This window comes from Dromiciops gliroides, chromosome 5 (assembly GCF_019393635.1).
Source record: "Dromiciops gliroides isolate mDroGli1 chromosome 5, mDroGli1.pri, whole genome shotgun sequence".
NCBI classification, from domain to species: Eukaryota; Metazoa; Chordata; class Mammalia; order Microbiotheria; family Microbiotheriidae; genus Dromiciops; species Dromiciops gliroides.
Genome location: NC_057865.1, coordinates 176368880 through 176380946, shown reverse-complemented (window position 1 = coordinate 176380946; position 12067 = coordinate 176368880). Strand labels below are relative to the sequence as shown.

The following is a 12067-nucleotide window of genomic DNA, read 5'->3' as shown; positions in this document are numbered from 1 at the left end:
TTCTAGGGCTACTGAGGATCAGCTAAAGAGAGAGGTTAAAACTATGAAGGAATATGTCCCTCTGTTTTTGAGAATTGTTTCTTTTTAAAATCTTAACCCTGCATGGCTGTTCCCTGCTTTATTCTTCCTCTTAGCTTAAAGGAAATACTTTGGAAAGGTAGCATATTATAGCAAGGGACCATTTTGTGTAGTACAGTCATAAGAGAATTGGATCTAGAATCAGGAGAGATAGGGAATCAAGCCTTTCCTGTGCCACTTAACAGCTGTTGGACCATGGGTAAATCACTTAATCTTCCTGAGCCTCATTTTTTCTCATCTGAAAATGGGATTTGATAATAAAATCTTTAGTACCTACAGAAAATAATATCTGTAGTCCCAGGGAAGTTATTTGTATCAAATGAGATGATGGCTATAAAGGACTTTAAAACTTTAAACCCCTATATAAAGTATCAGTTAGTTTTCTCGTTTGGCAGGGAACTTAAAGCTTTCTTTTTAGTTGCTCATTGTTTACTTGTTCCTTAAAACTAGCAGAAGTACCTAGAACTTTGTGGCACTTTCTTTTTTACTATATCTGTAGCCAATACAACATAATAAGCATTTATCAGGCACCTACTGTGTACACATCTCTCGACTGGATATCAAAGAGGATACAAAACTTTGATAAGACATAGCCTCTGCCCTCCTGGATATTAAGCCAGCAGGCACATATGAGAAATACACAGATAACTATGACATAAAATAACAAATAAGTACATCAAAGAGGTTCAAAATCAAACTGTTATTTGACATTTAATTTTTTTTTAGAGGGTCTGATTTCTTTATTCTTTTGTTTCTCTCCCAAGCCCTTGTGATTGAAGGGCAGGAAGAGGTGGTCACTATGGGCGCCAGGGACTCGGGGGTCAGAATAGAAAGAGGAAGGAGATCCCCTCAACAACTGTTTACAGTATCCTCCTTCCCTCGACAGAGGCCAGAAGAAGCACTTATGGAGGTTTGAGCCCCTACCCCCCACTCCAGGGCACCTGAACCCCAGAGCTGCATACTCCCAGAACCCCATGGGGCCAGGACCTTCCCCAGCATCCCAAGGAGTTCCTTTGCCCCATGAGATCTCAGCTGAAAAATGTGTGTGTGTGTGTGTGTGTGTGCACATATGGAATCCTACGTGGGTAAAGACAGGAAAAGGGAGGGGGTATGGAGAGGCCTACAAGAAGGGACCTAGCAAAGGCTGTAGCTGGGGGGTGGGGAGAGAGCAGAGGAAGCACCATGAGACAGAGGTTTCTAATAAATTACCCTGCATGTGGATGAGATCCCAGGTTTGCACCTCCTTAATTCTCCTGATTCTGCTTATCCACCTGCATGCTGAGGAGAGAGAGAGAAAGAAAGACATAGCAGGCTAGGCAGACAGCTCCCTGAGCAGACTGACAGGTGCAGAGATAGACAGATGGCCATGCAGGTGGAGAGATGGACAGACAGGCCAGCCAGAAAGAAGGGTAAGAGGCCAGGTAAAGGGGGCTGGGCTATGTGGCTAGCAGTGCCCTCCCCTCCCCCCAATCAGTAGGGGCAGGGTCGGGACTGGCCTAGGCCCTTATGACAGCCCATTCAGGAAATCTAGGAGTCTGGAGTGACATTCCTCTGGTTTGTCCAGGTAGCAGGGGTGTCCTGCATCCACCATCACCATCACCTGGTGGTTAGGCAGCTGTTGCAGGTGCTTGAGGCTTGACTCCCCCATGGGATCTTGGTCTCCATACACGATCAGAGTGGGGGTCTTCACACGGCCATAGTCAGCAGGGCTGACTTTATCTGTGCAGATTGGGGCGACGGGCACGTAGCCACAGACCTGGGAGTTAGGTGCTGTGAGGAAGGGCAGTGAATACATTCCACTTAGAGATGGGCTGACCAGGGCCGTGGGCCCTAGCTCCAGAGCCTCCAACACAGCCTGCAGAAAGCTGCTGGGAGCCAGTTCCCTAATGGGTGTGGGGGCAGATGCCTCCTTGGAGTGGCCTAGACCTGGCAGATCAATGCCCACAGCCCGGTGGCCAGCCTGGGCCAGTTTGTCCAGTGTGCCCAGCTTGAGCCAAGTCTCAGAGGAGAAGTGGATGCCATGGAGGAGGAGCACAGAGAGGTCAGGGGTCTGCCCATCAGCAGGCCGAGCCTCCCGGTAGAAGAGCTTCTGTCCCTACACCAGTACAGTGCCTTTGCTGGATTGTACACCGGCCATGTTTCACCTCCAGTCCTGGGCCTGGTGGACTCAGAGGAATCAGTGCAGATGGGCCAGGGCCAGGGTGACTGTGCAGGTGGGCTGGCCCAGGGGCTGGGCTGGGCAGGGAAGGAGGGGCAGGGGCAGGCACCTGCCGAAGCACAGGGCTGCAGTGCCCCGGCGGCCCCCAGCGCAAGCCCTCTGCTGGCCACACCCCGAACCAGCACCGCGGTGGGGAGCGACATTTAATTTTTAAAAAGATCATTTCCTCCTTACAATAGGTGATCATGGAACTCTTTCTGGAAAAGGTGGTATGTGATTTGGGGTTTCAAACATAAGTAAGAATTTTACAGGCAAACACAATGCAGAACATTCCAGGCATAGGGTACAGTGGGAACAAAGGCACACAAGTCAGGAAAGGTGTCTTCTGGAGTTAGAGTAGCTCAGTTTGTCTAGAAGTCAGATTATTGGGAAGAGTAGGTGGTAAAATAATTAAGGCATTGAGTATAGAAAACATTTTCAAGAAGTTTAGGTGTGGGGGCAGCTAGGTGGTGCAGTGGATAAAGCACCGGCCCTGGATTCAGAAGTACCTGAGTTCAAATCTGGCCTCAGACAATTGACAATTAATTAGCTGTGTGACCCTGGGCAAGTCACTTAACCCTCATTGCCCTGTGAAGAAGAAGAAGTAGTAGTAGTTTAGGTGTGAAGGGGTAAAAGATGAAATATTATATACCAGAATTGATTAACCAAGGAGGGACCTGGGCAGGAAATTTGGAGTTGTTTCTCATTGTTTATATTTTAAGAGCATTATTCCTGCTCACTCATTTGTTCAATAATTATTTGTTAAGCACCTACTGAATTAAGACCATTGTGTTAAAGGAGATAAAAAAAAAATTGTCTGTTACATTAGTAAGACCAACCACAAACAGCTGTCAGTTTAGGATGTGATTCTATATGGCTCCAAATCATGAAATACCACAATCTTAGAAAACTTAAGAGTGACCCCAAAGGCAATGCCGAGACATGTGGTTATATAAATAGGCTTTGACATATTATGAACAATGGATCACATATGAGAGAGCCTAAAAGCCATCATCCTGGGCATGTCCGTTTCAATTCCTGAGATTCTGTTACTCTATGTGGAAGGGAAATAAGCATTTATCAAGTACCTCATATGAACCAGGACCTGTGCTAAGAGCTTTACAACAACTAGGGGACATCAGAGCTATTGTTTTCTCCATTTCATAGATGAGGAATGTGGCATTTAAAAAGTTCACAAGACATAATTTCTGGGCAATTTGATCATTTTATTAATAATCCAGCATGTTTATTAATAAAAGGATGATCATTTGCCATCTCTCTCTTATACCAAAGACCATGATGGTGGTGGGCTCCTGGCTTCTATGTACATTGGAAGAGGGGTGTTCCCAAGGATGGCAATCAACTCTGCTTGGATAATGATGAATGAGAATAAATATTATAATAGAGGGATGAACCTATTCAAATGAATTTTGATTATATCATTTGATTATATCATTATAATCAATCATTTGATTATATCATTTACTTCTAAGATACCCCTAGCCTTGGGCAATCTATTCAAATAATTTATCCCTACCCAAACCTGAGTAGAACACAGTGGCTTGAGATTGTTAAGAAAGTTAGTTCAATCTCATTATCAGTAATGTCCTCCAAAAGACTAAACTTTTGAAATCAGACCTTTAGAAAAAGTGGGGAACTCTGGAGCTCCCCAAATCACTGGTTATTAATAATTATTCCTTTCAGGAAAATGAGGTGGACAAATGTTAAGTGACCTGCTAAGGGTCACACAGTTAGAAAATATCTAAGGCTGGATTTGAACTCATATCTTCATGACTCCAGGCCCAGGGCTTTATGCGCTGTACCATTAGCTGCAGTTTTGACCAGAAAAGGAATTGGTCTGCTCACACAACAAGAATGAGTGGTAACAGGGACAGCTAGGTGGCGCAGTGGATAGGGCACTGGCCCTGGAGTCAGGAGGACCTGAGTTCAAATCTGTCCTCAGGCACTTAACATTTACTAGCTGTGTGACCCTGGGCAAGTCACTTAACCCCAATTGCCTCACTAAAAAAACCCAAACAAACAAAAAAAGAATGAGTGGTAACAGGGGAGGCTAGGTGGCGCAGTGGATAAAGCACCAGCCCTGGATTCAGGAGTACCTGAGTTCAAATCTGACCTCAGACACATGACACTTACTAGCTGTGTGACCCTGGCAAGTCACTTAACCCCCATTGCCCCGCGCAAAAAAAACAAAACAAAACAAAACAAAACAAAAAAAAGAATGAGTGGTAACAGATGGAAAGAATTAAAATGTTATATATGTGTGTTTATATGCACATGTCCATATAAACATGTAACAGAAGGAGGTCTTTAGTAAGCATATTTGCTATAGATAATTTATGGAAAGATGTGGTTAAGATCTGAATCACACAGGATGAGAAAGTGTAGATAGGTTGGGAGCTTCAGTGGTAGGAATATCTTCTACACTGATGAGATCATGGCTCCATTTAAGTATCTAATAGACAGTTAGGATTGCTTGGTATAGAGTGTTAGATTTAGTAGATTAAGTTAGATTAAGTAGAGCTGGCCAATAGAGCACTGGACCTGGAGTCAGGAAGGCCTGAATTTAAATCCAGCCTTTAACTAGCAGTGTGACCCTGGACAAGTCACTTCATCTGTGCCTCAGTTTCTTCATCTATAAAGTAGCTTCTACCTCCTAGGATTATGATGAGGATAAAATGAGATAATAACCGTAAAGTGCTTTGAAAATAAATATTAAAGTATTATATAAATGTAAGTTATTGTTGTTATTGTTGTTGTTGTTACTTATTATTATTTCAGTCCTCTTCAGTTCATTGTTCTAGTTCTTTCTACCCTACCTTTTGGGATCCTTTTCCTATTCTAAATGTACCAGAAGTACATCCAATGGGAAATAGACCACATTTCTTTCAGGGCTATGAACCTCAGGGCCTCATTGCATGAGGGTAGAGCAACACTTCCCATTATACTGTAGAAGTGAAAAGCAAACTCTGAATGTATCAATAGATCTTATGGTGGTTTGCATAGAGTTAATGATTAAACCTGTGAGGACTGACAAGAAAGTAAATAGGAGGGGCAGCTTGGTGGTACAGTAGATAGAACACTGGTCCTGGAGTCAGGAGGACCTGAGTTCAAATCTGGCTTCAGACACTTGACACTTACTAGCTGTGTGACCCTGGGCAAGTCACTTAACCCCAATTGACTCACCAAAAAAAGAAAAATAGAAGCTCAACAAATAGTCACTTAACCCTCATTGCCCCACCAAAAAAACCAAAAACAAACATAAAGAAAGTAAATAGGGAGAAGGCCCGTAACATTGTCTTCATTGGTTTATGGGCTGATAGAGTTCCTTTCATTTTGTTCATTTTCTGCGAGATGAAATACTGTTTTGTTCCTAATACTCTTATAGCCTTGACTATTTGTATGGGATTTGAGGGATCCTGTTGCCCACATTTGTGGAGACCCATATATCAGCTATATTTTGAGTTTTTGAGAGTAAAATGAGTGGGGTCAAAAGGAATAAAATAAAAGCTAATATTTATAAAGTGCTTACCATGTACCAGGCACTGTAATAAGTACTTTATAATTATTATCTCATTTGGGAGGTAAGTGTTATTATTATCCCCATTTTACGGGTGAGGAAACCAAGGCACATACAGTTTAAGTGACTTGCCCAGAGTTACACAGCTAGTAAGTCTTTGAAGTCGAATTTGAACTTAGGTCTTTCTTATTCCTGGATTAATATTCTATCCACTGAGTTACCAAGAAGCCCCAAAGAGATTGTAATCTTGTGGATAGTCCCTAGAGGTGGAATTGGACCATATGAGGCCAGATTCAGGGAGCCCTGGGCCATAGTACTTCTTGTTGTTGAATTGTTTTTAGTTGTGTCCAATACTTTGTGACCCCATTTGGGGTTTTCTTAGCAAAGTATTAGAATGGTTTGCCATTTCATTCTCTAGATCATTTTACAAATGAGGAAACTGAGGCAAGCAGGGTAAAATGACTTGCCTAGGTTCACCCAGCTAGTAAGTATCTGAGGCCATATTTGAACTCAGGAAGGTGAGTCTTCCTTATTTCAGATCTGGCATTCTATCCACTCTGCCACCTAGCTGCCGAATTTCTCTCTTACTACTCCCAAATTATTGAGCATTGCTGGAGATAATAACAAATATACACTGCTTTCACACACTTATGCATATTTTCAGTTGGGCCCTCACTCTCATATCACCATCTTTTTATTGAACTCACATTCCTCACAAAGACTGTCCTTAAACCGTTTCCTTTTTTCTAAAAGTTCTATCTTTACCACTTTACCATAACAGATAACTTCATCAACAGACTCTACATACCTAACTCCAAACAACTGCATGTTGTAATCTGGACAACAGCCATTGTTTATCCAGTTGGTCTTTCCTTGTGGATGGTCAAGCTCAGCAATTTTCAGTGTTTATCGATTGCTTTGAAGAGGCTCTGAAATGTTTGGGGACCTTTTATGGGATATGGGGGATTAAGAGTCACTGGCATAGGGGCAGCTAGGTGGTGCAGTGGATAGAGCACCAGCCCTGGAGTCAGGAGGACCTAAGTTCAAATCTGGCCTCAGACACTTAACACTTACTAGCTGTGTGACCCTGGGCAAGTCACTTAACCCCAATTGCCTCACTAAAAAAAAAAAAAATTAAAAAAAAAAGTCACTGGCATGAAGGGACCAAGTGGGGGGGTCACTATAATCAAGACTTGAAACACAATCCTGTTAGGTTATTTGTGTGACTGACACATAAAATGAGTCAGGATGAGTGGGAACTTTATGCAATTCAGCTCTTCAATGTTACTTAAAAAGATTTTTATGTTTGTGTGGTATTTCTTATGGTCCTGTTGATGAAACTTATATTATTGTAGATTTGGGACATTTTTTTTCTTTTTTTGTTTTGATGTTGTTAGTCTTGGGGGTGGGGTATGCTGAAAATGACTATTCTATCATCTTGCCAATCTAGCAACCCTAATAGGGTCAGTTTAAATAAAGATTTTTCCAATATATACTTAACCAATAAAAAAAAAGTCTTGTGATACACATCATGTCTCAGTTGTTGATGGTAAAAAGTTAGGAAAAACACAAATACATTAAAAGCAGTTAGTATTATTATTATAGCTAACATTTATATAGCACTTAGTATGTGCCAGACACTGTGCTAAGTACTTGACAATTATTACCTCATTTGATCTTTACAACAACCCTTGGAAATAGGTGTCATTATTATTTCCATTTTGCAGATGAGAAAACTGAGACAAAGGAAGTTAGTGAATGTCTGAGGCTAAATTTGAACTCAGGTTGGAGGGAAATGGCAAAAGCCAATTAATATTAACTAGTAATTAAAAACAACTATCCTCCAAGTGTTTCTTTTCTTTTCGTTCCTTTTTCCTTTTTTTTGCAGGGCAATGAGGGTTAAAAGTGACTTGCCCAGGGACACACAGCTAATAAGTATCAAGTGTCTGAGGTCGGATTTGAACTCAGGTACTCCTTAATCCAGGACCAGTGCTTTATCCACTGCGCCACCTAGTTGCCCTATGTTGTTGTTGTTGTTGTTGTTTCTAAAAATGATCCAGTGAGCAGATGAAATTAGAAAAGAATATAGTTTAACTAGTAACACATTTCAGTCAAAAGCAGTGCTCTGAAGCATAAAAAAGCACAGTGGTGGCCCCTGTTTCATGTTTACATCTGGGGCTCTAATTTGAACTCCTACAATTATTCTTCCAAGTTTCTTGCTGTGCTAAGATGCAGAAAGCCAAAGCAGACATGTGGCTTGTATATTGCTTCATGTAGAAAATAAAATTGCAGCAATTACCATGTTTGCATTTTGTAGGATGGCCCCATTTAAATCGATTATGTGTTAAACAAGAGATCTGTGCAATTCCCAGCTCAAAGTGAATCTGACATTATCCCAGTGCATCCAATCTGTAAAGTAAATGATTGGCTGCACTTTGGGGAAGGAAGTTAACAAGGTCTTGTAATAGGAACCAGTTAGGACCAATTAAATTTAGCCTGCCTTTCAAATTAAGATGCACTACTCTGCATTTAGACTTCCATTTTGAAAATTCTTCAAAACAATAAAATGCCAGACTACTTCTGGTGCTTAGCTTTTTACTTCCAGAATGATTCTATTGTTACTAATAAAAACAAAAGAGGTGGCATATTTTAGATACTTCACACCAGGGACAAATTGATAACAAAATCTAAAGAATTTGAATATAATGAATAACTTCCCAACAATTAGGGTTCTTCAAAAAATGAGATGGGCTGCTACTTAAGTGAGTGAATTTCCTGTCATTGTGTGTTCACAAGAAGACAGATGACCACTTAACAGAGATATAGTATAGAAGATTTCTTATCAAGTACAGGCTGGAGCAGATAAGCTTTGAGGTCCTTTTGTACTCTGAGACTACGTGGGTACAATGGATAGAGCATTGTACTTAGAATCAAGAAGAGCAGAATTAAAATACTACCTCAGGTTCTAAGAGAAATGATTATAAAATAACCAATTATTGGGGAGGTCAAGGTTTTATTCCCTTCCTAGATCCTCATTCTCTACTAGGCCAAGCAAGCATCTAAAGAACATTGATGATGGATGAGATTGCCAAACTCCCTGGGGTATATGCCCTTCCATGGAGGGGGGGGGCAGTGGGGGGGCGGGGCGGGGTGGGTAGTCGTAACCACACCCAACTAGAGAACCTTACAAAGAATTTAAGGTGAAATCTAGGCCATTGTGTTCCATTCAGCCAGGTCTGAGGAGAGGTGGACCACCTTTTATTCATACTTCCTTGGGGAGGGGTAGTCTGGAGGAGAGATATGTCTCTGAGTAATCAGAGTCACATCCTCCAGCCCCTCATTAGAATAAGTCCACCAGTCATTATAATATTCATTCTTCTCATTATTATTATTATTTTTGAAGGGCAATGAAGGTTAAGTGACTTGCCCAGGATCACACAGCTAGTAGGTGTCAAGTATCCGAGGCCGCATTTGAACTCAGGTCCTTCTGAATGCAGGGCCTGTGCTTTTTCCACTGTGCCACCTAGCTGCCCCCCTTCTCATTAGTGGGTTCCATGAGGGATCTTTGACATTTGAGAGTGCCACTGATCTTTTTATTAATTATTGCTAGCATGAGTAATAAAATGACTAATTACCCATAAACTTCATCTCTTGAACTTTTCATATATCACCATTTTTTTTTGTTGTGTTTTGTTTTGTTTTGTGAAGCAAATGGGGTTAAGTGACTTGCCCAGGGTCACACAGCTAGTAAGTGTCAAGTGTGTGAGGCTGGATTTGAACTCAGGTCCTCCTGACTCTAGGGCCAGTGCTCTATCCACTGTGCCACCTAGCTGCCCACCATTCTTTTTTTTTTTTTTTTGGTGAGGCAATTGGGGTTAAGTGACTTGCCCAGGGTCACACAGCTAGTAAGTGTCAAGTGTGTGAGGCTGGATTTGAACTCAGGTCCTCCTGATTTCAGGGCCGGTGCTCTATCCACTGCGCCACTAGCTGCCCCCCCCCCCCCATTCTTAATAGATATGGGACTCTTGGCAAATCCCTTCTCCTCTCTTTGCCTCAGTTTCTTGACATATAAAATGAGGTGATTGGACTTGATGGCCCCTGAGATTTCTTTCAGTTCTATCTAAGTCTATGAATGCTAAACTGCTGATAATATCTTCAGTTTAGATTTTAAAAGTACAAAGGACCTTAGATACCAAATACCTTAAACTTATTTGAAATGGTAAAACTATCCAAGTCACACCAGGAGTCAAACCCAAGGGCCTGGACTCCAGAAGAGCTTTATCTACTATACCCCATTTCACTTTCATATCCAGGGCTCAAATAGCTAGGACCAAAAGTCAGAACAGTGAGGCCAAGGACTTCCTGGTGTGGGAGGAAATGAGTCAGAAGATGAGTATTATTTCATGTTATATTCAAAGTATGAGGACAAAACATACCACCTCCACCCAGACCCACCCCCTACCCCTTTGGTGATCCACTTCAGTTCTAGAACACATGGTTTTTATCTAAGAATTCTAAGAAATAATCCCACTTGTACCAAGTTTTCCAAGAATTCCTTTGAACGTGAGGCTCAGTGTTTGATTATTTTTACAAGGTACAAGAATAATCATAACAATCCAAAGTCATAACATGAAATGTCAGATCTTACTTTTAACCTTCTGACTGACTGTAAGAGACACTAAAGGAAGATATTACTGTTTCTGTCTTTTTTTCTGTCCATTTTCATTACCAATGCAGGTATCTTAGTAGCCCGGGGTGTGTTCACATTAGGGAGAACGTGGGCACTCAAAATCATAATTCTAGAAGCACAGAATTGAATAGTTGGAAGGGGCCTCAGTGGAAGTCTGGTTCAGCTTGTACTTGAAAGGAATTCTTATAATAACATAGCTGACAAGTCTCTGTTTGAAAACCTCTGATGAGGAGGGGCCTATTGCCTCTTCAGGAAGCCTGGTCCACTTTTTAGTAGTTCTTGTTGCTAGGGAGTCTTTCCTGATAGAAAACCTAAATGTGCCCTCTCATAATGTTTGTCAATGTTCCGGATTCTGTCCTCTGAATCCAAACAGGGCAAAGATAACAGCTAGCATTTGTCCACCGCCTTAACATTTGTCAGGGACTTTATGCATTTGATTTGATCCTCACAACAATCCTGGGAGGTAGGTGCTATTACCATTCCCACTTAAAGTCGAGGAAAATGAGGGAATCAGAGGGGAGGTGAAGCGACTTCCCAGGGTCACGTGGTTAGTAAATGTCTGAGGCCAGTTTTGAAGTCGAGTCTTTCTGTCTCAAAATCCAGTGCTCTATGTGCTATACTGCCTAGATTAAAGATGAGGAAAAAATACTCCGAAGAAGAAAATATTACCTGGAGTCAGAGAATGTTAGATTTAGGAGACACCTTAGATCCACTAGCCTTTACTAGTATCATAGACTGGGGCAGCTAGGTGGCGTAGTGGATAGAACATCAGCCCTGGAGTCAGGAGGACCTGAGTTCAAATCCGGCCTCAGACACTTAACACTTACTAGCTGTGTGACCCTGGGCAAGTCACTTAATCCCAATTGCCTCACTAAAAAAACAAAACAAAACAAAAAAACCCCCAAAAAACTAGTATCATAGACAGAGAGCTGGAAGGATCTCAGTTACTAAGCATGACTATTATAGGGCAAGAGAATTTTTCATTTTTGTAATGGGACAGAGATGGGAGAGAGGGGGCAGACTTGTAAATTCATCCATCTGCATAGGGAATTCCCAGTGAAGAAACTTTGCCTCTCTATGAAGATTCATGGTTGCTCAGTATCAAAGAGATGTCTGACATACTGAGAGGTTAAGTGATCACTTGCCCAGGGTCACATGCCTCAGAAGTGGAACATGAAGCCAGGTCTTCATGGCTTCTTTATTCTGAAGTGGGTTCTCTTTCAAATGGTCCACAATGCCTTTTATCTTTGTCACCCTAATTGTCTACATTTTCTGAAACCACCTTTTACAAATCCGCTCCCTTTAATGATTAACAAATGATAGGCAGGTGACTTTTCTGTAAAAAATACTTATTAGCAAGTTTTAGCTACAAGGGCAAATTGGGTGACCCAGTAGATAGAGTGCTGAGCCTGGAATCAGGAATGCCCGAGTTCAAATCTGGCCTCAGATACTTACTAGCTGTGTGACCCTGAGCCAGCCACTTACCACTGTTTGCCTCAGTTTCCTCATCTGTAAAATAAGCAGGAGAAGGAAATGGAAAACCACACCAGTATCTTTGCCAAAA

General features: G+C 41.7%; 1 protein-coding gene and 1 pseudogene across 1 annotated transcript in view; both read right to left on the bottom strand.

Moving 5' to 3' along the window:
* The window catches only part of LMNTD1 (lamin tail domain containing 1), a 537731-nt gene that overhangs the window by 303148 nt on the left and 222516 nt on the right, over positions 1 to 12067 (bottom strand). The window lies entirely within an intron of this gene.
* LOC122730127 lies at positions 1303 to 2215 on the bottom strand (annotated as a pseudogene).